A 25,248-nucleotide genomic window follows, 5' to 3' on the forward strand; every position below is an offset into this window, starting at 1 on the left:
CTCACTCTACTTATAGAACTAGGCCTTTCAACGCCATGTAATAACTTTTTAAAGGGGTAGTTCACAAAACATTTCTTTCAAATCAACTTTTGCCAAGATTTGTAGTTTACTTCTATTACAAAATTCCAAGTCTTTTAGTGCTTATCAGTAGAGATGATGGAACAGGGCTGAGGTACAGGTTCATACAAACCCGAACCATCGGCATTTGACTCCCGTTCCGTAGGGAAGGTCGAGACAGCCTGAGTAAGTAATAGGGTGTATCCCTGTTTTCCAAGCAATACTGGGGCTCGGGATGGGGATGGTTCGGGTTCGTACGAACCTGAACCTCGACTATGTTCAATCATCTCTACTTATCAGCTGCTGTAGGTCCTGCAGGAAGTGGTATTCTTTCCGGTCTGGAGAGCAGGAGAGGTTTCCTATGGGCATTTGCTACTGCTCTTGGCAGTTCCTGTCATGGAAAGAGGTGGCAGCAGAGACCACCGTGTCAATGTCAGGACAGGGAGATACAGACACAACAGACAGTGGGCCCTAGGTCTGAACCCACCCACTGTGCCTGCCTACTTGCCTCAGTCGGCCCTAGGCGGCCGTGGACAACCACAAAGACGTTCCCTGCGCTGAATATGTGCACACGGAACAAGACGGACGAAAGGAATAGTCAAACAGGCAAGGTCAAAACCAAACAGGCAGCGCAGTACGAAATGAGCAAACAATCGGATAGTCAAATAGTCAGGCAGGAGGTCAGATAACAGGTTGAGCAAAACAGAAGGAATTAGGAACGGGGATCGCAGGAGAAGACAGGGAAGCTGGGACCAGGGAGTTGCCTAATAGCCAGCGCTGGGACTCTGACTTTATGCTGACCAAGAGCCTGGTCCGGATCCTCATTGGACCGGTGCTCTGATCACCCACGTTCCAGAGAGGCAGAGGAAACTGTCAATCAAAAAACACTGCTCAGCTGCAACAATCAAGGCCCGTAGTGAGCAGTGTAACTCTTGCACTGCCAGGAGGCTGAAAGAAATGCGGGTGTGTTAGACAAAAGGCAAAAACAGGCCCAGTTCACACCAGGCTCAGTGCACATTCCTGACAGTCAAACTGGAAAGAATACACCACTTCCTGCAAGACATACAGCAGCTGATTAATAGTGGAAGTCTTGAGATTTTTTAATAGAAGTAAATTACAAATCTCTGCCACTTGCCGGGACCTGTAAATTTGAAAGAATTTTTTTTTAGAACAATCCCTTTAAATCCAATGCCCTGTTGAAACCTTTATTGCGATAAGCATCAGAAGATTCCACCCACTTATAATATAACAGTAGGTGAATTTCAATTGTTTATCTGTATTTCCATTACCATTTGTTATCTAGATATAGCCGCTAAAGCTAGGGATATAAATATTACAGTATAGCTATCAAATAGAATGGTCCTGTTAGGCAAGCTTCACAGTCGAGGGGTGCTAGTTCAAGTCACTTGGTGTATGAAATAATAACTCTCAACTTTCCTATCTGTCAGTGCAGAGAAATGTTGCAGCGGCTAATAGAGGGAGACCTTTCTTTAAGGTCATATGCTAGCTTTCATGTGCGCGAGGTTAGAGCTTGTGCAAAAGTAATGTGTTGCTTGTCACCATGAAAGTGAGCGAAATAATTGTATCTGCCAGTTAGCCAGAGATGTATGTTCTACTTCTCCCTCTTTTTTTCCTAACAGCCTATAAAACGTCTCTTCCACTCTTGCTGCTGGTTCTTTATCCCACGTTTTTTTCCAATGTTTTAGGATAAAGTAGCGTCGATGAACTAACACAGTAAACTGTGCTTCTGATCTAAGGGGATATATGAAAAAATACATATATTATCGGTAGACTATATGTGTATCTTGCTTATGTTTGGGCTCGGAATAACTCGCATTAACTATCCTCTTGGATCCTGCTTCGTCTGCTGAAATATAGGAATTTTATTGTTTACATAGCCCAATGATTTTCTTAAAGGGAACCTGTCACCCCCGGGGTGACAGGCTCCCGACCCCCGCTACAGCCCCTTATACTCACCTGATCCCGCCGGGTCCCGCTTCTGGATCCGGTCGGGTCACGGAGATATCAGCCGCTGCAGCCCGGCGCGCGCGCTGAGAGATGAGTCCAACACTCATAGAGAATGACGGAGCGCTGGACTCTCCGTCATTCTCTATGAAAAATTATTATGTATTATTTGTAGATTGGGGGGGGATTTATCAATATGTGTCCTGGTGTATGCCAGGGAAAATCTGCACTGTTTTCTGCCGCATAAGCTGCATTCGCCTGATGGGTGGATGGGAGGAAGCAGCAAGGCAGACATGTTTTTTTACCTGCAAATAGGCATAAATCATGGCAGAAATCTAAATCTGTGGTGTGCACCACTCTGGCGGTATGCTTAGTGACTGGGTTTATGTAAAATAAGCATAGGAGTAAGTTGGTCTTGATAAATCTCCCCCTTTTATCTAAACTAATTTAGTTTTTAATCCATAAATGCCAATAGTATTACCAAATTAGCTCTAGATTTTGAGATACTGGCAACTTATAAATGATTCTAATATATATATATATATATATATATATATATATATACTGTATATATAGTGTATATATATAGGGGTATAAAGTGTCAGTGTGTTAATTAGATTTGTTCCAAGGTCGCACAGGAGGCAAATCTATGCCATTGTTTTTTTTGTTTAACTGGAAATCGTCAAGAGACCTATATATCCCTTTATACGCTATATACCCCGACAGTTCTGCATTGTTTATGTAAATTGTAGCTTATGCACATTAGAAATAAACTAAAAACTTTAAACATCCTAAATACCTAATAGCCAAACTGAGATATCATGTGATCAGACTGTATACAGAGCCTGGTTATATACAACATTGGCAGTTTTATATGCAGTCTGGTTATATACAAAGATTGGCAGTGTAATATACAGCCTGGTTATATGCAACATTGGCAGTCATATACAGTACACAGCCTGGTTATGTACAACATTGGTAGTGTTATGCTGAGCCTGGTTATATACAACATTGGCTGTGTTATACAGTATACAGCCTGGTATACAACATTAACAGTGTTATACTGAGCCTGGTTATATACAACATTGGCAGTGTTATATACAGCCTGGTTATGTACAACACTGGTAGTGTTATACAGAGCCTGGTTATATACAACATTGGTTGTGTTATGCTGAGCCTGGTTATATACAACATTGGCAGTGTTATATGCAGCTTGGTTATATACAACATTGGCAGTGTTATATACAGCCTAGTTATGTACAACATTGGTAGTGTTATGCTGAGCCTGGTTATATACAACATTCACAGTGTTAGTGGAGGTCCTGTATACCTGTAGTATATAGTTACTTGAGGTCCTGTATACCTGTAGTGTATAGTTCTGGGGTCCTGTATACCTGTAGTGCATAGTTTGGGGGTCCCCTCCCCCTGAAGACCATAAGTAAGGTGTGTGTGCATAAAACCTGCAGCTTATAATAATAAGTGCATACACAATCCTGCATCATCATAATCTGACCCTCTTAGGCACTACCTTTTATTCTTGGTGAGGACAACACAGAAGAGGTTTCAAAGTTTCTAATACTCTAATCCCCCACCCCCTGCAGGTTGCCCCCATACTGTATACACTCCCCCCCTTGCTGGTACATCTATACTGTAGACACTCCCTCCCTGCAGGTAGCTCCCATATTGTATACTCCCCCAGCAGGTAGCCCCCATACTGTATACACTCCCACCCCTGCGGGTAGCCCCCATACTCTTTACATTCCCCCACTTGCAGGTAGCCCCCATACTCTATACACCCCCCCTGCAGGTAGTCCCTATACTGTATACACTCCACCCTCGCAGGTAGCCCCTATACTCTATACACTCCCCCTCTTCTTGCAGGTTGCCCCCATACTGTATACACCCCCCACCCCTGCGGTCTAGCCCCCATACTCTATACACTCCCCCTACTTGCAGGTAGCCCCCATACTCTATTCACTCCCTTCACTTGCTGGTAGCCCCCATACTCTATACACCCCCCTTGCAGGTAGTCCCTATACTGTATACACTTCACCCACTCTGGTAGCCCCCATACTGTATACACCACCCCCTGCAGGTAGTCCCTATACTGTATACACTCCACCCCCGCAGGAAGCCCCCATACTGTATACACCACCCCCCACAGGCTGCCCCCATACTGTATACACCACTTCCTGCAGGTAGCCCCCATACTGTATACCCCCCCCCCTTGCAGGTAGCCCCCATACTGTATACCCCCCCTTGCAGATAGCCCCCCATACTGCTTACACTCCCCCCCTTCTTGCAGGTTGCCCCTATACTGTTTACAACCCCTCCCCCCTTCTTGCAGGTTGCCCCCATAGTGTATACACTCCACTTCAGCAGGTAGCCCCCATACTGTGTACACTGCCCCCCTTGCAGATAGCCCCCATACTGTATACACTCCCCCCTTCAAGGAGCCCCCATGCTCACCCCCCCCCAGGTAGCCCCCAAGCTGTATTTATTCCCTAAGACCCCCTTACTGTATACATTTCCCAACACCACCACCTCTTGGCAGGTAAGCCCCTTACTGTATACACTATATATACACTGTACAGTGTTAGGGTACAAACTCACTGGGCGTATCCGCAGCGGATTTCTCAGCAACCTGCCCCGTTAACCTTGCGCCGACGGACCTTACACCAGGTGATGTATATGCTCCGGCGGCGCAGGGTTAACTAGGCGGGCTGCTTGTCTCACAACATCCACAGAAATAAATAAAGTAAAGGGTACAAACTCACTGGGCGTATCCGCAGTGGATTTCTCGCTGCGAATTCTCAGCAAGACCCACTGCGGATCCCTGCCCTGTACACTCTATGGGCAAACAAACTCGCAGCAGGATGGAGATCCCACTGCGCGTTTGTCTGCCCATAGAATGTACAGGGCAGGGATCCGCAGTGGGTCTTGCCGAGAATTCGCAGCGAGAAATCCACTGCGGATACGCCCAGTGAGTTTGTACCCTTTACTGTATTTTTTTTCTGTGGGTGTTGTGAGGCAGCTGGCCTTAGCAACCAATCAGATTCCAGCTCCCTGTGAAAATGAAATCAGTAATCCTATTGGTTCCTAAGTCTTCCAACTGCCGTTTCTCCTGGAGAGCTGCAGCGCTAATTATATCACCTGTGTGTGCAGTGTGGAGATTTTCCCATTCATTTCTATGGGGCGCTCCTCCCCCTCCCCCCTCCCCCCCCCCCCCGTACATCTGGCAAGGACGGGACCTTCGCTCTAACCTTCCCGGGCACCAATTGTATCTGTGGGCCAAATTTGGGGTCAAATGGTTCAGAGATGAGCGAACCGGGTTCGGGTTCGAGTCAATCTGAACCCGAACGATCGGCATTTGATTAGCTGGGGCTGCTGAACTTGGATAAAGCTCTAAGGTTGTCTGGAAAACATGGATACAGCCAATGACTATATCCATGTTTTCCACATAGCCTTAGGGCTTTATCCAACTTCAGCAGCCACCGCTAATCAAATGACGAAAGTTCGGGTTCGGATCGACTCGAGCATGCTCGAGGTTCGCTCATCTCTAGTTTGGAAGTCTATACGGGACAGACGGACAGACTTTCATTTTTATGATATAGATATATTACATGGGATAATAATAACAATCACTGCTCACTGTGCAGAGGCTTCTAAACTCAGGTCAGGAAGCACCCCCCCCCCATACAGTATATAAGTATGTATAGTACAGAGGTGAGCTGGGACCCTGCTCTGTATAATGCTGTTGATCAGCATTTGAACAGAGCAGTGGATAGGCTTAGGCAACCCTGCAGTGCCCGTCATGAGCAGTGGTAGCAGGGGGGGCCGTGTCGCCCCCTACTGCTGACAGTCAACGGAAGTACATATGTACATAAAAAAAGATACTTTTTTCTAAAGGTTATATTACATAGCAATATAACTTTGTTAAAGCGACTCTGTACCCACAATCTGACCCCCCCAAACCACTTGTACCTTCGGATGGCTGCTTTTTAATACAAGATCTGTCCTGCAGTCTGTTCGGCAGGTGATGCAGTTATTGTCCTAACAAACAACTTTTAAACTTGCAGCCCCGTGCCCAACGGCTGTGGCCTAGATTGTGTATGCATTAGGCTGACACACCCTCTCTGGCCCTCCACCCCGCCCTCCTCATCATTATGAATGCTCCAAGCAGATTGTCTCCTATTCATCAGCTGTGTCAGAACGGCACATGGACTGGATCGTTAAGGTACCTGTGCAATGTTCAGACAGGAGAAAATGTTCCAGTGGCATTTCTAATGATGAAGAGGGTGTGGAGGAGGGACGGAGGGGTGGTGCAAAGTTAGGGCACAGATACTCTAGGCCACAGCCATTGGGCACGAGGCTGCAAGTTTAAAAGTTGTTTTTTAGGACAATAACTGCATCACCTGCCGAACGGACCCCAGGACAGATCTTGGATTAAAAGCAGCTATCTGAAGGTACAAGTGGTTTGGGGGGGTCTGACTGTGGGTACAGAGTCGCTTTAAAGCAATGTATTAAACATAAATTTTAGCAACCGCAGTCCACCTTTAAGTTAGTAGAAATAGGTACAGTTATTTTAATTAATAGTCATTATTTTCTTCAGTATCGTATGGGTTATATTGCTTATTTTTCTCACTTTTCATTTGAATTGAAAATAAATAAAGATACATTTTAGGTAGATTCAATAATCTAAAGTCTCTTAGGGCATTGTAAGGTCCGAAAATGTAAATTTCGCTATATTAATGCTAAGTAGAATGCTTTATGAATATTTATTTTGTCAGGATGTCAAGTTTGATGCAGTTGACCTTGTTAACAGAGTAAAAAGCTGTAGATGTTTCCAATATTGGCCCAGATTTAAAGGGAACCAATCACCCAGAAAATCAATGTAAAGACAAGGATATGTGCTGATAGATCACCCAGCACACTTCCCAAATATGCCCCTGTAACCTCTGTGCCCCCCTCAATTAGACAGTAATCTTACTTTGTTCAGGTCACGCGCTGTATGTAAATTTTTGCTAAGTAGTCCTGGTGGGCGTATGTAGTCCTGGTGGGCGTATGTAGTCACGGTCCGGGGGCGTATCTAGTCACGGTCCGGGGGCGTATGTAGTCACGGTCTGGGGCTGTAATCACGCCCAGAGGGGCGTGATTCGGAGGCTTGCGGTCCAGTGAGGTCATCCGGCGGCTTGCGTTCCGCGTCGCGGCCGCGCCGACGTGGTCGGGAACCCGCGCATGCGCAGTACGTCAGCGTCGTCTCCCGCCGTACTGCGCATGCGCGGGTTCCCGAACACGTCGGCGCGGCCGCGACGCGGAACGCAAGCTGCCGGATGACGTCACTGGACCGCAAGCCTCCGAATCACGCCCCTCTGAGCGTGATTACAGCCCCAGACCGTGACTACATACGCCCCCGGACCGTGACTAGATACGCCCCCGGACCGTGACTACATACGCCCACCAGGACTACATACGCCCACCAGGACTACTTAGCAAAAATTTACATACAGCGCGTGACCTGAACAAAGTAAGATTACTGTCTAATTGAGGGGGGCACAGAGGTTACAGGGGCATTTTTGGGAAGTGTTCTGGGTGATCTATCAGCACATATCCTTGTCTTTACATTGATTTTCTGGGTGATTGGTTCCCTTTAACAGTCTAAGACAAAGAAAATTCAATTTGCCCATCATAACCAATCACAGCTAAGCATGGGTTCGTAAAATGAAAGCTGAGTTGTGATTGGTCATTTAGGTTGTCAAACTGTTTGGCGCATCAGTCAGGACCCACAATTGCTTCTTCCTCTGATGACCTCTAACAAACCATTTAGATACCGATTTCAAAACTGCCTTCATTAGTGGCCTTCTAGAACCTATAGCAATCGAGTGAACATAATATTGATCAATGCAGTACATATATCAATCAAGGTACCGATAGAAAGTACAGATCATGGCAAAAAAATGACACCTCACACGGCCCCATAGGCCAAAGAATAAAAGCGCTATAAGCCAGGGAATGGAGCAATTTTAAGGAAAATATATATATATTTTTTTTTAAAAAAAAAGGTTTTAATTTTTTTTAAAATAAAAGTTATACATGTTACATATCAAGGCGTAAAACAAAACCTTCCCAAATTAAAAAAAAAAAAAAATGCTTTTTTTTTCCAATTTCATCACACATTTAATTTTTTTCTGGTTTCACAGCATATTTTATGCAAAAACTCATCATGTCATTGCAAAGTACAATTAGTGTCGCAAAAAATAAGGTCTCATCTGGGTCTCTAGGTAAAAAAATGCAAGTGCTATGGCCTTTTAAGCACAAGGAGGAAAAAACGAAAGCGCAAAAATGGAAATTGGTCTGGTCCTTAAGGGGTTATAGACCTTCATGAACTGCTGGGAGTTGTAGTTCTCACAGTAAAATACATACTTCTGTATTTTGTAGGGAGAACTACAACTTCCAGCAGTTCCTGAAGGTTTGCAGTTGTCAGGGTAAACTGGGAGTTGTGGTTCCCCATCTATGGGGTTATGTGTTACATAGTTCTGGAGAATTCATTTTACACAAATAAAAAATGTAACACCCAATCCCATAGATTGTGAACTACAACTCCTAGCATGCCCTGGCAGCTATATACCTTCAGTAACTGCTGGGAGTTATAGTTCTCCCTAAAAAATACTTTTTTTTATTTTGTTGGTAGAACTACAACTTCCAGCTGTTCCTGAAGGTCTATAGCTGTCACTGTCAGGGCATGCTGGGAGGTGTAGTTCATAACATTATAATCTTATTTTTTTAATCCTAAGGGCCCAGCTTCCACACTTATATTAGAAGCTTCCACACTTATATTAGAGCAGTAAACCAAAGGAAAAGGAAGAATCGCGCTCAGAATAGTATAGTCAATGATTAGTAATAGATAACCTTAAACACAGGTATTACTCACTCCGTGTGGGGGTCTAACGGACCAGCCGAAAAAAAACCCTCCTGGTAAGCGTATAAACGGTCCAACACTGGACTTCAAAGTAGGAAGAATTTATTCAGAAGGCAAGGCGACGCGTTTCGGTGATCAGTATGTCACCTTTATCAAGCCATAAAATTAGTACATCACATCAAGCACACATATATATATATATATATATATATATATATATATATATATATATATACAAAATAACTCACATTACTTAATGGGGTCAGGTTCGAACATGCCGCTAGGCTCCGTGTACGGTGGACCGTCGTCCACGTGACGTCAATGCGCTCCATCATGGAACGCTCGGCGTCACCGGAAATGACGTATCGCCATTCATGCGATCCAAATATGGCCATCTTGGATCCATGGAAAGCAAGCCCAATGGAAGTGAACAAATATTAAAATATATTAAATTGATAGCTAATATTAGCCAAAAGTAAAATATCATCCCCACCAAGAATATAATATCATCTATAGTGGAAGTGATATCGGATGTGACGTCGATGCGCTCCACATGGAACGTTTGCTGTCACCGGAAGTGACGTATTACCGTTAGTGCGCTCCATAAATGAGACACTATAGATGGCTGTGCGTTCCACAGTGGAACGCACAGCCATCCAGGATCAATGAAGCGCATGACAATTAAAACATATATAGAATAAATAGCTCATCTTGGACAAAATTAAAGTATCCTCCCCAGTAAAAAAAATCTAAATAGGGGTAAAAAATCATCAATAGTAGAATAATGGCGATATGAAAATAACGAGGCCATCAATTTTTTCAGAGCTAGGGGGTGTTGTTCACCTGTCTATATTACATGAAAAGATTACCTAAAAGGACATATCTATTACATATACTTTGAAGTCCAGTGTTGGACCGTTTATACGCTTACCAGGAGGTGGGGGTTTCGGCTGGTCCGTTAGACCCCCACACGGAGTGAGTAATACCTGTGTATAAGGTTATCTATTACTAATCATTGACTATACTATTCTGAGCGCGATTCTTCCTTTTCCTTTGGTTTACTGCTGTTCTTAACCGCTGTCTTATCTGGACTGTCGGGTTACTGGATCGCTTGCTCTCTCTATGGGATATCGAGAAATTGATGGATAGCTATTAGTCGTTTTCCTGGCTATAGGTGTAGTGGATGTTTCTGCCACCCACTATCACCCGGTGAGTAACATATTTTCTGTCTAGATGAGCGCTGCCCTTGCCTCTTTCTTGCTTACACTTATATTAGAAGCTTTCACGCTTACATTACAGTACTTTTCATGCATCATATGTCCTGGGGGGAGTTACTCTGGGAGAGTCGCTGATGGAGAAGGATCTGGGTGTACTTGTAGATAATAGACTACAGAACAGCACACAATGTCAGTCAGCTGCTTCTAAGGCCAGCAGGATATTGTCATGCATTAAAACAGGCATGGACTCTCGGGACAGGGATATAATATTACCGCTTTATAAAGCTTTGGTGCGGCCTCATCTGGAGTATGCTGTCCAGTTTTGGAACCCGATTCATAAAAAGGACATTCTAGAGCTGGAGAGGGTACAAAGACGGGCAACTAAACTAATAAGGGGAATGGAGCATCTTAGTTATGAGGAGAGATTAAAAGAATTACATTTGTTTAGTCTGGAGAAGAGAGTTTAAGGGGAGATATGATTAATTTATTTAAATATATAAATGGCCCCTACAAGAAATATGGGGAAAAGATGTTCCAGGTAAAACCCCCTCAAAGGACAAGAGGGCACTGCCTCCGCCTGGAGAAAAAAAGGTTCAATCTCCGGAGGCGACAAGCCTTCTTTACCATGAGAACTGTGAATCTGTGGAACAGTCTACCACAGGATCTGGTCACAGCAAAAACAGTAGAGGGCTTCAAAACCGGCCTAGACAAGTTCTTAGAGCAAAATAATATAAATGCATATGTATAGAACCTATCACCCCTCCCCCTTCCCTGTATCCATCCCCTCCTTGGTTGAACTTGATGGACATGGGTGTTTTTTCAACCGTATTAACTATGATACTATGATTTTATACTTTTACTACCTGCTGCCAGGGCCGATTCTAGGTTTTATGCTGCCTGAGGTAAAAATTGAAACAGCGCTTCCTCCTCCCACAAACATAACTATATACCAGCAGAGGACATATTGCATACATGACTATATACTGTACCAACAGTACATGTAACGAATACAGAACTATATAACAGAAGAGCATACACTACACATATGTTAGTGCCTGTCTTAGTGGTGGTGACATATGGGGACCCCAGTTGTAGAGACCCCCTAATAGTAAAGGCCTCAGACCGCCTAATACTGCCAGCTTCAGACACCCAATAATACTGTTAGCCTCTGAGGGTGGGTTCACATGTACCGAATCTGCAGCGGAGCAAAATCCGCTGCAGATGCGATCCCTGTTATTTTCAGAGATTACATACTCGCAGCGGGATTGTCATCCAGACCCCTTAACCCACCCACCGGCCAGAGCATACATCACCTGCTCCATGCTGCAGCTGCTTCTGAGGCTCCTGGAGGTCCCTCTCAGCCAATCAGTGACTGCGGTAGGGCTGTGCACTGATTGGCTGAGCGGGACCTACGGAGACCGGGAGCCTCAGGTGCAGCTGCAGCATGGAGCAGGTAATGTATGCTCTGGCCGGTGGGGGGTTAAAGGGGTTATCCAGTGCTACAAAAACATGGCCACTTTCCCACTACTGTTGTCTCCAGTTTGAGTGGAGTTTTGAAACTCAGTTCCATTGAAGTAAATGGAGCTTAATTGCAAACTGCACCTGAACTGGAGACAACAGTAGGGGGAAAGTGGCGCTGGATAACCCCTTTAAGGGGTCCGGATGACAATCCCGCTGCGAGTATGTAATCTCTGAAACTAACAGGGATCGCATCTGCAGCGGATTTTGCTGTGAACTCGCAGTGTGAGATCTGCTGCGGATACGGTACATGTGAACCCACCCTGAGACCCCTTAAAGGGAACCTGTCACTGGGGACGTGGGCACAGAGCCCACCCGACTCCCCGACGCAGCCCCTGGATACTTACCCTTTCCGGCGAGTTCCGCTCCTGGAGCCGGTCCCGGGACGAAGATATCAGCGCCTGAAGCCGTGTGCGCGCACTGCAGAGATGAGTCTAATGCCCATAGAGAATGACGGCTCCATTCATTGTCTATGGGCATCAGACTCATCTCCAGGGGTCCAGGGGGTCAGGCGGGCTCTGTGCCTGCGTCCCCAGTGACAGGTTCCCTTTAATAGTGCACGCCTCAGAGACCCCTTAATAGTGCCAGCCTCAGAGACCCCTTAATAGTGTAAGCCTCAGAGACCCCTAATAGTGCAAGCCTCAGAGACCCCTTAATAGTGTAAGCCTCAGAGACCCCTTAATAGTGCACGCCTCAGAGACCCCTTAATAGTGCACGCCTCAGAGACCCCTTAATAGTGCCAGCCTCAGAGACCCCTTAATAGTGTAAGCCTCAGAGACCCCTTAATAGTGCACGCCTCAGAGACCCCTTAATAGTGCACACCTCAGAGACGCCTTAATAGTGCCAGCCTCAGAGACCCCTTAATAGTACCAGCCTCAGAGACCCCTTAATAGTGCACGCCCCAGGGACGCCTTAATAGTGCACGCCTTAGAGACCCCCTAATAGTGCCAGCCTTAGAGACCCCTTAATAGTGCACGCCTCAGAGACGCCTTAATAGTGCACGCCTCAGAGACCCCCTAATAGTGCCAGTCTCAGAGACCCCTAATAGTGCACGCCCCAGGGATGCCTTAATAGTGCCAGCCTCAGAGACCCCTTAATAGTGCCAGCCTCAGAGACCCCTTAATAGTGCCAGCCTCAGAGACCCCTAATAGTGCCAGCCTCAGAGACCCCTAATAGTGCCAGCCTCAGAGGCCCCTTAATAGTGCCAGCCTCAGAGACCCCTAATAGTGCCAGCCTCAGAGATGCCTTAATAGTGCAAGCCTCAGAGACCCCTAATAGTGCAAGCCTCAGAGACCCCTAATAGTGCCAGCCTCAGAGATGCCTTAATAGTGCCAGCCTCAGAGACCGCTTAATAGTGCCAGCCTCAGAGACCCCTTAATAGTGCCAGCCTCAGAGACCCCTTAATAGTGCCAGCCTCAGAGACCCCCTAATAGTGCCAGCCTCAGAGACCCCTTAATAGTGCCAGCCTCAGAGACCCCTTAATAGTGCCAGCCTCAGAGACCCCTTAATAGTGCCAGCCTCAGAGACTCCTTAAAGGGGAAGTCCGGGCAAAATAATTTTAAGATATGTTATCACCCAACAAAAATTATGAAAATTACTTATAGACACTTATTATGGGAAATGCACCTATAGTGCATTTTCTCTGCACTTACAAGAGCATGGCCTGTTCAGGTCTCTGTAAAGTTGGTGATGTCACATGCTGCAGTGGTGGGCCAGACTGGAGCAGCAGGTGTCGGCAGTTTATGTGACGTGACATCACCAACTTTACAGAGAATTGAACACGCCATGCTGTCGAAAGTGCAGGGAAAATGCACTATAGGTGCGTCTCCCATAATAACTTTTGTTGGGCAATAACATATGTTAAAAATTTTTTGCCGGTCTTCCCCTTTAATAGTGCCAGCCTCAGAGACCCCTTAACAGGTTCCCTTTAAAAGTGCACGCCTCAGAGACCTCTTAATAGTGCCAGTCTCAGAGAGCAGATCTGTAGTTGTAGTTCACACTTACTAATATGGCTCCCAGTCTCACATATACTGCTCCCTATATACAGGTACTACCCTCCCCCATATACATGTATCCCACCCTTTCCTTATGTTCACACTGCTGCCTGCAAGATATGCTGCTATATGAGGGGCCATAGCTGATTCCCCTGCTCAGAGGCCATAGAGGGATCATACTAGTGATGGGTAGTTCGTGAGTGATTAGTTCAAAATGAACTAATCTTCAGAGTGAACTAGTTCATCTAGTTCACCATCCTGACAGAGATTAGTTCATTATGAACTAAACAGAAAGTGGGAGGAGACAGTGATCCCTCATCCAGCTCCAGGAAACAAGATCCCTGCTCTCACACTTGCTCTATAGCTCCTGATGCTGTAAAATAAGGTAGTAAAACACTATACCGCACACATCACATACAAATATAATAGTAATAATATTAATAACATTGAAATTGCACAGTAGACAGACACAGCCCATTATGTGTGTATGAGAGAGAGAGAGTTTCTATGTGTGGTTCATGTCCCTCACCTGTCTCTGTGATTAGATCGGCCTCCTGGAGCCTAGAAGATCAGTCTTGCTAAAATCTTTACCCCCTGGCTCCTGTTCTGTACTCACAATGGTGGCTGCTGATCTGCTTCTCAGCTCCCTCATACACATTCATTATGAGTCAGTACTCTACACTACCACAGGGGGCAGTGCTGGGCTCAGTCATATGCATCACATTGAACTAGACCTGATTCCTGATTCACTCTCAAACCATTTCGTTCAGCAGTTCATCTAGTTCATCTAGTTCATTTAGTTCATAGGTCACATGATGCCTCTCTCTATCAGCTCCTCATAGAATATGGGTGGAGAATCAGCAGGCTGTTTTAGAGGAAGATTTTCGTTGCCCCCATAGCAACCAATCACAGCTCAGCTTTCTGATATTGCTCCGACAAGTGAGAGAACTGGAGAATGATGAAAGTTAAACATTTTTAAAGCTTTCCAGTACTTATCAGTTGCTGTATGCCCCACATGAAGTCATGTAATCTTCCCAGTCTGACACAGAGCTCCTTGCAACATGACATTCTGTGGGACATACAGCAGCTGATAAGTACTGGGAGGCTTGAATATCAAAAAAAGAAAAAAAAGGAAATTACTAACTTGAATAAATAACTTTTGAATTTATTTTCTCCAGAGTACCCCTTTAACAAAAGTTTGTTATATAATGATCAGATGTATTAACTATATCTGATCATTTTAACAAGACTATAACTCCTCCTAGGAGCCAGAGCTTCTGTGTAATGAACTAGAACTGTTCAATATCTTCTCAGCAGAATCCAGAGAAATACTGAACTAAATGAACTAATCTTTTGAACTAATCTTTTCAGTGAACTAGTTCATAGTGAACTAATCACCAAAACGAACTAGATTTCCCATCACTAGATCATACAGGGTCTTTATCTACCTGCAAGGACCTGAGGTGACCCGCCCCCTCCTCATGATGTCATCAGGTCCTTGCAGGTAGATAAAGACCCTGTTTGATCCCTCTATGGCCTCTGAGCAGGGGAATCAGATATGGCCCCTTATAAACATTATTGCAGGCTGCTGAATTTGCGCAAAATAGTGGTAATTTTACAGCGATTTTGCACAAATGCTTTGACAGAGGATGTAAACGGGGCCGGACCGGTCCACGGAGGGGTCGGCCCCTCTGGCATTTGCCAGACTTGCCCTATGGCCAGTCCGGCCGTATCTCTATGAGCAATCACGGTATTGCTCATAGACTTTCCCTGTGGGACTACAAATAAGTGTAAAAAGAAAAAGTTTTCTTAATAAACCAAAAATCCCATCCCATTATAAAAGTTTTTGGCTACAGTCACACAACATACTTTTTAAGCAAACATTGGGCGTTGTTTTCATAATTCAGTGATTTGCATTGACATAAATGGAAACAACGTCTATTGGCTCACACAATGTATTAAATAATGGCTGCACCCAAAGACACACCCAAAGGCCATTCAGTCCACCTAAACTAGAATAATGTACTTACAGCTGTGATGTGAAATGACTAACGTAATTTCGTTGCCAAAACGTGAAATGACTGATTTATTTTGACCTAGAAATGACGGCCATCATTTTGAGAAAGAAAAAAAGGAAAGAAAAAAGTGTCAAGTGAACATAGCATTAGGCCGGCTTCACACTGACTTTAAATCTGGGAAAAATGGCAATTAAAAAAAAAAAAAAAAACACCATGGTGTTTTCTTTTTTCATGAAACGCCTGCAGTCAGATGTTAGTTTATGATCTGCCTAACACACATGGTGTTTTTTTGGGGTGACATTTTTCTCTCCTTTCTGGTGTTTTTTCGGCTAATTGGCAGTTTTCCCAGAACTCAGCATGCTGAGGGTGTGACTTTTTTTGCAAAAATGCAAACTGTTTCTCCCATGAACTTCAATCGGGATGTTCTGGTCATCTCAATAGTGTTTTTGTACTCTTTTGGTTTAGCAACTATGTCACATGATGGCAGAGTAACAGGAAGTTCAGCCATCTTGGTGCACACAAAAACACCTAAACCACAAAAAAAAATCATTCACACATAAAGGAAAAAATGCCAGAAATTTGCTACAAAAAAAAAAAAAACAAGTGTGAGGGCACTCTTAGGTTCACACGCCATCCTTTTTTGCCCATTTGACAGATGTCTTTTTGGATGTCCATCATTTTGAGGCCAAATAATGTCCCCTCGCTGCCCATCAGCATCAGTGCTGCCGTGCAGGGAAGGCGGGAGCATCACACAGCCACGGCCCGAGCAGTTGATGTATGCTCGGGGCCGAGGCTGTGGGGCTGCGATTGGGCGTGCGGCGGCGATCGGGGGGCCGGGGCGGCAATCGGGCGTGCAGGGGGTCGGGGAGGCGATTGGGCGTGCGGGCGGTGCGGGGGTCGGGGCTGTAAGCTGCAGGCAGCCAGCCGGCAGCGGTGCAGGGGTTAAAGGGGCCGGGTCCCATGCAGGCAGCGGATCCGCTGCGTGTATGGGACCCACTGAGATTCACAGTACAGGATCCGCAACTGATTTCGCTGCAAACTCGCAGCATGAAAATCAGCTGCGGATCCGGTAGGTGTGAACGCACCCTAAGGGTACAAACACACACACCGTATACTCAGCGTATTTTCTGCTGCGATACGCAGCAAATACGCAGCACATTCACAGCAGATTAGGGGTAGCTTCACACGTACCGTCTTGCTGCGTTTTTATCGCTGCGTTTTTGCTGCGATTTTTACATGGCAGTTTTGATTTTCACATGAAAATCACGTGAAATTCAAAACGCGCATGTAAAAAACGCAGCGTTAAAAACGTGTGAAGGTACGTGGGAAGGCACCCTAGATCTAAATAACTGAATACAGCATCAAATCTGCACCATCAAATCTGCTGCAGATCTGCTGCGTATCTGCTGCGTATACAGTGTGTGTGTGTGTGTTTGTACCCTTAAAGGGTTCGGGGTGGAGCAGGTATTAAGTGGTGCCGATCCCTTCTGCAGAGCATGTTTTGTTCACCTTTAAGCCTATGTTCACACACCGTTGAACTGTACAAATAAAATCTGTTATTATAAAGTAAGGGCTGTTATTCTCCTTTAAATGATGGCCGTCCAGTTAAAAAAAGGTCTATCACTTTGATAGTGTGTGAATACTCTTTGCACATCTAAAATAAAGGTCAATATATATTTCAAAACTTTGTTATTCGCTAAAAAGCCATTAACTAATTCAGAAAAAACAAAGGGCGACAGCGCTCCATGGCGAGGATCAGAAGGGCAAGGTGAAAAAGGGATAGGGGTGCACGGCAACCCTCACCTGATGTGGTTGTGCAAAGGGAGGCACAACACTCTGCAGCGTATATATCAAGGACCGCAGCCACTCCCGATATCCAACAGGAAACAATGATGCAAACAACCTCCAACTCCAGACTACACGGATTATGGGGCGCAGGTCCAACTTGAGATCGAGGCACAGTGAGTAATAAAAATATATTTTATTGTGGAGACTCAACGCGTTTCGGAACCGCACCGGTTCCTTTCTCAAGAGTCATGATACTGATAAAACAGAACAGCACTATATATCACAAACCAAGATGACATCAAAAGGGGAGGAGGACTCAGAACCTCCCACTTCAATCAACACAGACACCTGTAACACCAATAAAGAAAGGCATATAGCTATATACTACATTGCATTGAAATACAATAATATATAAGAGTATATAAAACGAATATGTATATAAATAAAAATAATATGTGTAGAAAATGTATAAAAAAAAAAAAACTTAAAAAAAAAAAAAAAACTTTAAAATTCTTTTTTTTTTTTTTTTTTTTTCTCTTTTTTTTTCCTTTTTCTTTTTTCTTTTTCTTTATATATATATATATGTATATAAAGTTAAAAAATTATACCTTCGTATTTTCTAGTGTCTCATTTAAGCCATCTGGTGACAAAGAGCAAAGTTTAAAAATCCAGTACGATTCCCTATTAATGAGCTGCTTGTATCTATTGGGAACATTCTCTCCTATACGTTCCAAAATAGTGAGTCTCAAACTACTAGGGTCAGAATTATGCTTAAGAAAAAAGTGTCGAGAGACACTATGCAATAAAAATGAATTTTTAATATTAGCTCGATGCTTGTTCATGCGGCACCGCACCGTCTGAATGGTGCGTCCCACATACTGCAGGTGACATGGGCATTCTAGGAGATAAATAACATACTGTGATGATCAGTATCATCACCTCTAATTTTTTTAAAAAAGTGGACGTTAACAGCTTCCTAGATTATAAGAGTTGCCATCTTCCGAATTGGCTAAAAAATATACCATACGGGCAATACCAACGTATAAGAAAAAATTGTACTTTGGATACTGATTACCAGGAACAATCAAAAATTTTATATGATCGTTTCACCAACAAAGGCTATCCCAAACGATTACTATCCAATGCTTACAGTAAAAATAAATGTACCACACAAAAAAAGATTTTAGATAAGATGACTAATAACCACAAACATGAAACTACTTCTGAAGATCTCAATAAATATGGCATTTCTATGGTTACAGAATATAATTGTGGTACACAGGAAATTAAAAGGGTCTTAACGAAACATTGGGGTATTATTCTCAGTGATCCTATTCTAAAATCAATTCTTCCCAAACAACCTAATGTTATTTTCCGTAGAACTAAAACATTACGTAGCCATCTAGCACCTAGCAAACTCCGTAAAATTACTTCAGATATGGAAAATAGTAATAATACAAACAAAAATAATAATACAAAAACTAGATCTGTGGGCACCGTACGCTGCAATGTAGCGAGGTGCTTATGCTGCAATTGGATAACAGATACCCCAGCACCAACATTTACCTCTATAGTCACTAATGAGATATTTTTTGTCCGTGAAATGTATTCTTGTTCATCACAGTATGTTATTTATCTCCTAGAATGCCCATGTCACCTGCAGTATGTGGGACGCACCATTCAGACGGTGCGGTGCCGCATGAACAAGCATCGAGCTAATATTAAAAATTCATTTTTATTGCATAGTGTCTCTCGACACTTTTTTCTTAAGCATAATTCTGACCCTAGTAGTTTGAGACTCACTATTTTGGAACGTATAGGAGAGAATGTTCCCAATAGATACAAGCAGCTCATTAATAGGGAATCGTACTGGATTTTTAAACTTTGCTCTTTGTCACCAGATGGCTTAAATGAGACACTAGAAAATACGAAGGTATAATTTTTTAACTTTATATACATATATATATATATAAAGAAAAAGAAAAAAGAAAAAAAAAAAAAAAAAAAAAAAAAGAATTTTAAAGTTTTTTTTTTTTTTTTTTTAAAGTTTTTTTTTTTTAAAGTTTTTTTTTTTTTTTTTTTATACATTTTCTACACATATTATTTTTATTTATATACATATTCGTTTTATATACTCTTATATATTATTGTATTTCAATGCAATGTAGTATATAGCTATATGCCTTTCTTTATTGGTGTTACAGGTGTCTGTGTTGATTGAAGTGGGAGGTTCTGAGTCCTCCTCCCCTTTTGATGTCATCTTGGTTTGTGATATATAGTGCTGTTCTGTTTTATCAGTATCATGACTCTTGAGAAAGGAACCGGTGCGGTTCCGAAACGCGTTGAGTCTCCACAATAAAATATATTTTTATTACTCACTGTGCCTCGATCTCAAGTTGGACCTGCGCCCCATAATCCGTGTAGTCTGGAGTTGGAGGTTGTTTGCATCATTAACTAATTCAGACTTCTGCTTTTTGCCAAATTAAATTGTAAAAAGAAGAGCAGGGAGAGGAGCATTGCCAGGATCCATCTCTCCCTGCTCATTTCGCTGACCCGTTAACACTTAGATCTTAACAAATGCTATATGCTACATGACCACCATTCCATTGGAAATCCTTGCTCTTGATACAATATGACGGCCATGTTCTGGGCATAGTCTAAAAGATATGCCCCCTCACCCATCACTTGTTTTTCTTTTTGTTTATGAAATAAAAGGGTGTCCTGAGACTTTTGACTCCCCTTGTATAAAGACAACATACAAGTTATGTTCTAAAACATTTTGTTCATCTGTGAAGTTACGTTCATTGAAGTGAAGACTTATTCATATTTTATTTAATAAATATTTGGCATCATATTTAAAATTAACAATTTTAAAAACGGAAGTTGATCCTAAACACAGTAAGGTTATGTTCACGGTGTTGCTTTTAAGTAAAGAACGGACACTGATTGAAATTAAATCAAAGCCCGTTCTTTTCTGCAGGGGCAGCATTTTATTCAATGCAGTGCCACCCGCTGTTCTCCGACATTGTTGTTTTAATGTGGATTCGTTAGAACGGGCGTTAAAATTATGAACCTGCCTATTATTTGCGGACGCTGTTTGACGAACATTACATTGTAGTGAATGGTTAATTGATTTGCGGACACATCCGACAGTGCCTGCAATTCAATTGTAAAAAAAATAATGTTCCTGCAACTGATACAGCAGTATCGGCTGTATGAACGGGCTGAACGCTGCCCCCAACACTACGCAACGGATGCTGTTATATGTTGTGTGAACATAACCTAAGAATGCATTGAGGATTTACAATTTTCATTTTGCATCATCTAATTTGTCTTAAAAAAAAAGGTATGTAAAATATTGATTGAGGCTATTTACCCACAACGGGGAAATGTTGGTCGTTTTTACGGTCAGTCATTATTTGCAAATGCTGTTGTTATACTGGCCGAACATGGGCGGGTGTGTGAATGTTCCTGCGGCCTTCAGAGCTCTAACAGCTGCAGAAACATTTATTTCCATACGGCCCAATCGGGGTGTGTATGGAAAACAATTAAGCATTGATTTGCACAGACTGCATCTATGTGTGCATTGAAGATTAATAACAACTGCTATTTTAGAACTGTTTTGACATGGGCCCGTGTATCCAGGTTCTTCCAGGCAGTGAGTTGGTGGCGCTCCATAGAAGTGGTGTCTGGGTTTGAACCCAAAGCTGACTTTCTGGTCACAGATGTTACATATAGCAGAATGTCTTTTTCCGCTCCCAAGATGGAAGAACTGCCAGACTGCTCATCTCAGTGAGCAGTTCTTCCGAGCAGGTGCACTCGTAACCTGTTGTGGACTGCCGCTGCTACTGCCTTGTGGTACCCATTGAGTACCAGGACTTTCCAGATATCAACTGGCTGATGCTGTACGCCTACCCCTTTTTCCTTCTAACCCAGAATTAGGGACTAGACGCTGAGTCGGTAGTAGAGATACAGCTTCATCCTCCAATCATGATGCTGAAGATGACATCTGTGGAACTAGATTCTAGGGTGGTCCGAACCTCTCCGTGGAGAGGGTGGATACAGCGGGAGGACCGCCTGGAAAACTGGCATACAGCCATAGCCATAGGCTGTATCCCAGTTTTCCAGGCGGTCCTCCCGCTGTATTCACCTGCTGCACGGAACGGCCAGACAGCCGGAATCTAACGCAGTGTGTTCGGGTTTAACCTCGGCAGGTTCGGACCATCCTTACTAGATTCCACGTGGAGTCTGCAACGTCATCATCATCATAGTCTGGGACAAACTTGTCCTCTCACAAGCTCTCATCCTCCATAGCTCTGCCTAGCTCTACTGAATTCTCTGGGGTGTGTCAACTCTGGGAGTATCAAAGCTTTCTTGCAATTCTTGCCTCTCAGGAGATTTCTCAAAAAGATCCTCCAAATCCAGTGCCTCAGGGTCTTGGGAAAATGCTAGCCTCACCAGGAGCTCTCTTGCTGATGGCACTGCATTTGGAAGATGGTCTCTGACACCCAATCACCACTCCCACAGTCTTTCACTGCGATCACCTTCTGTGCCACCTTGGCTGCTGACACTTACCCGGAGAAGGGACAGATTTTTTTGCAACTTGGACATCTTTTGGTTAATTTTAAACAAATACATTTTTAGATTGGAATGCACACTATATTCACAGCACCCAGTGATTTATTTTAATGGACACTGTCTTCACAGCACCCAGTGACTTTGTATAACGCACACTGTCTTTACAGCACCCAATGACTTGGTATAATGCACACTGTCTTCACAGGACCCTGTGGCTTGGGTGACTTCACACCCAGTACCCAGTTACTAGATGGCCCTTTTTCGGCTCTAAAATGACAGCCATCTGGTTGCCCATTGTGGGAACATAGCTTTAATATGTAGCAGACTAGTGCTCAGCCCGCACGGCATCGGGCAGCATGGGGACGAAGGGGGAAGGTAGTTAGATGCAGGGGCACCTCTATCCCTCCCTCCCTGTGCTGCTTGGTACAGTGCGGGCTGAGCACGGGTCCGGAGCATACATAATATGAGCAGATGATGGGAGGAGTAGTGCAGCGTTTATCTGGCCCATGGTACTGTGCAGGGAGGGAGGAGGAGGTAGTTAGATGCGCGGTCACCACTCTCCCTCTCTTCTCGGTGCTGTCCATCTCCCTCTCTTCCGATGTGAGCGCTCGTCATCGGCAGCACACAGAGGTAGAGCGGGAGATGCAAGTGTCCTTGCTCCCCAAATTAATCCATAAAAATGAATAAAATGTTTGGTACTGTAAATAATCATCTCAATAATCACTACACTAGATAGACCTACATAGACACTACACTACATAGACTTACATAGACACTACACTACATAGACTTCTACATATAGTGCGCTCCCTGTTGGACACTTCATATGAATTGCACCTGATTCGTGACGTCACAGTTTTTTTTAGAAAAATTGAAGCCTGCCTGATCTACTGAATTAAGGGAAATAGCACTATATGAGCATTTTCGATAGTAAGTGTACATTAGGAATTTGTCTAACTTTGCTTATGTAATAATATATAAAAAAATACGATTTGTCCGGAGTGTCCTTTAAGTTAATTAATTATCAATTAAATGCACTAAAAAAGTCTGAGCTCTAAGTTTCCGGTAAAGACAAAGAGGATCTCACTTGTGTACTGTATCAGAAATATTATTTCCTAACAGATGTCATTGTCAAACAGACCTGATCCTAGCTGCTTTTCCTCTTGCCTGCACTTCAATGAATTTCAAACAGTGTGTAAATTAGAATGTGGGAGTCGTGAGGATAGCGAGTGACAGGGGAAGCATGTCTGATAATAATCTGAATTAAGAATTCATGGTTGCACAAATAGAATCTGGAAAGGATCTCGGGTTTTAAGCGGTAATTCTAGGGCTGAGCCCGATATCCAGGAGAATAAAATGAACAGAAAAAGTATCATGCATAGCAAATACTATGGCATCCAGCTCCCATCATAGTTTAGGGGTGTTTAGCAATATTGTTGTGTGACTAAAGATTTTGGAAAATCTAAGTAAGAGAAGAAAAGAAAGAAAGGAGGAAGTGGAGAGGAAATTCAAAGGCTAACATATTTTTATAAGCTTCTCTTTAGCTGAAGATGGGTCATGTTGAACAGAGCCCCAAATCTGAATGTTTTTAATGGGGTTTTGGGGTTACATAATTTGACCTGAAAACACCTTTATAGGCTGCCACCATTCGCCTATTAATATCATGCATATAGTCATAAGTCATCATTGAAATACTGGTCTCAGACTTGAACAGGGTCTTTTGTTCAAACTGTGCTTATAGCGTGTACCATGGAGTGTAACAAGGTGAACATATATCAGGTTTAGGTTTCTTAGTAACATTAGTTAAATTGACATCCTGGCCTGTCCTCGGAGATAGGCAGTCTTTATCTAGCAATTATGTTAAGTAAGTGGATAGGACGGTCCGATGCACATGATCACTAGTTCTTTTAGATGGTCTGATATGCGGTCGTCTACAGAAGCAAACTAGTGCTGATCAGTGAGATTGGCGCTTTATGCAGTGCCTTCAGAACTCACCATCAATTGCACTGCCGATTTCCTGTATCGTTCATGAAGCCATTTAAATATATTGCTGTCAGCCACACATCCCCTGTTCATTCAAGAAGATGTGCGGTGGTATACTTTAGAGCAGCACAAAAGAGGCGATCAGCCGTCGAGCAGACGTTTTACCGCTCCTCTGACACTTTTACCGATTATCGAGCAAAGGATAACTGACTCGTGTGGCCAGGATCTATCATAATAAATAATAAACGTACCGTATTTTCCGGCGTATAAGACGACCCCCAACTTTTCCACTTGAAATATAGATTAGGTTTGGGATATATTCGCTGTATAAGACTACCCTTCTTCCAATGCACACCAAATAAAAATTAATAAAAAAACATCAGACAGCAGCGAGATCTGAGAGGCAGAGAAGGAGGTACAGTAATACTGGTAGGATACAATGGCGGGCCAGACGGGTGAAATAAGTCTGGGCACAGTGCCACTCTACCATATCTCCATATTTTTCCATACTCTGGACGCCTGCAGCTTTCTCTACCCTTCATATGGTCACTGTATATGGTGAGGATGCGGCCTTTTTCAGCTCCCCCCACCGTATGCGGCAACCACAGATTTTCTAGTCCGGTTCCAGCACCTGCCCTATAAGATGACACCCGGTGTATAAGACGACCTCTGACTTTTTAGAAGCTTTTCCTGGGTTAAAAAGTAGGCATCAGAGCCATGCACATGTACTTTTCTGGTCTCCCCAGAGATCTGACTGGTAGCAGCCTTATAATAAGGTCTTTTCAGTGCATTATTTACTTTTATCAGTTTTACAATGCTCATTATTCGCAGCCATGATTATAACAATATGGCCACCTTTCTTGGCTATGTTCCTGAAGTGGGAGCGTAGCCTAAAAAATATTGCAATGTAAATCCTTAGAAGTATACTTTAAAGAGACTCTGTCAGCAGCTTTATGTTGTCCTATCTAAGGATAGCATAAAGTAGTGACAGAGAAGCTGAACAGAATGATGTATCACTTACATTGTTCTATGCAGCTTATTCAGAGATATCCTCCTGAATAACATGGACAATACGTAGTCCTCTCTATTATGTACGTGCGCTCAGTGGTCCTGGATATTCATGAGAAGCAGAAAACTTCACCCACCAGCTGCTGATTGGCAGTTATCTATCCATGCTGTGTATAGGCAGTCAACTGACAATCAGCAGCTGG

The 25,248-nt window shown here is 43.6% G+C and overlaps 1 protein-coding gene across 3 annotated transcripts in view; it reads left to right on the forward strand.

Moving 5' to 3' along the window:
• Positions 1-25,248, forward strand: part of DLGAP3 (DLG associated protein 3) — a 305,405-nt gene that overhangs the window by 217,280 nt on the left and 62,877 nt on the right. The window lies entirely within an intron of this gene.

Source organism: Dendropsophus ebraccatus, chromosome 5, assembly GCF_027789765.1.
Source record: "Dendropsophus ebraccatus isolate aDenEbr1 chromosome 5, aDenEbr1.pat, whole genome shotgun sequence".
Lineage (NCBI taxonomy): Eukaryota > Metazoa > Chordata > Amphibia > Anura > Hylidae > Dendropsophus > Dendropsophus ebraccatus.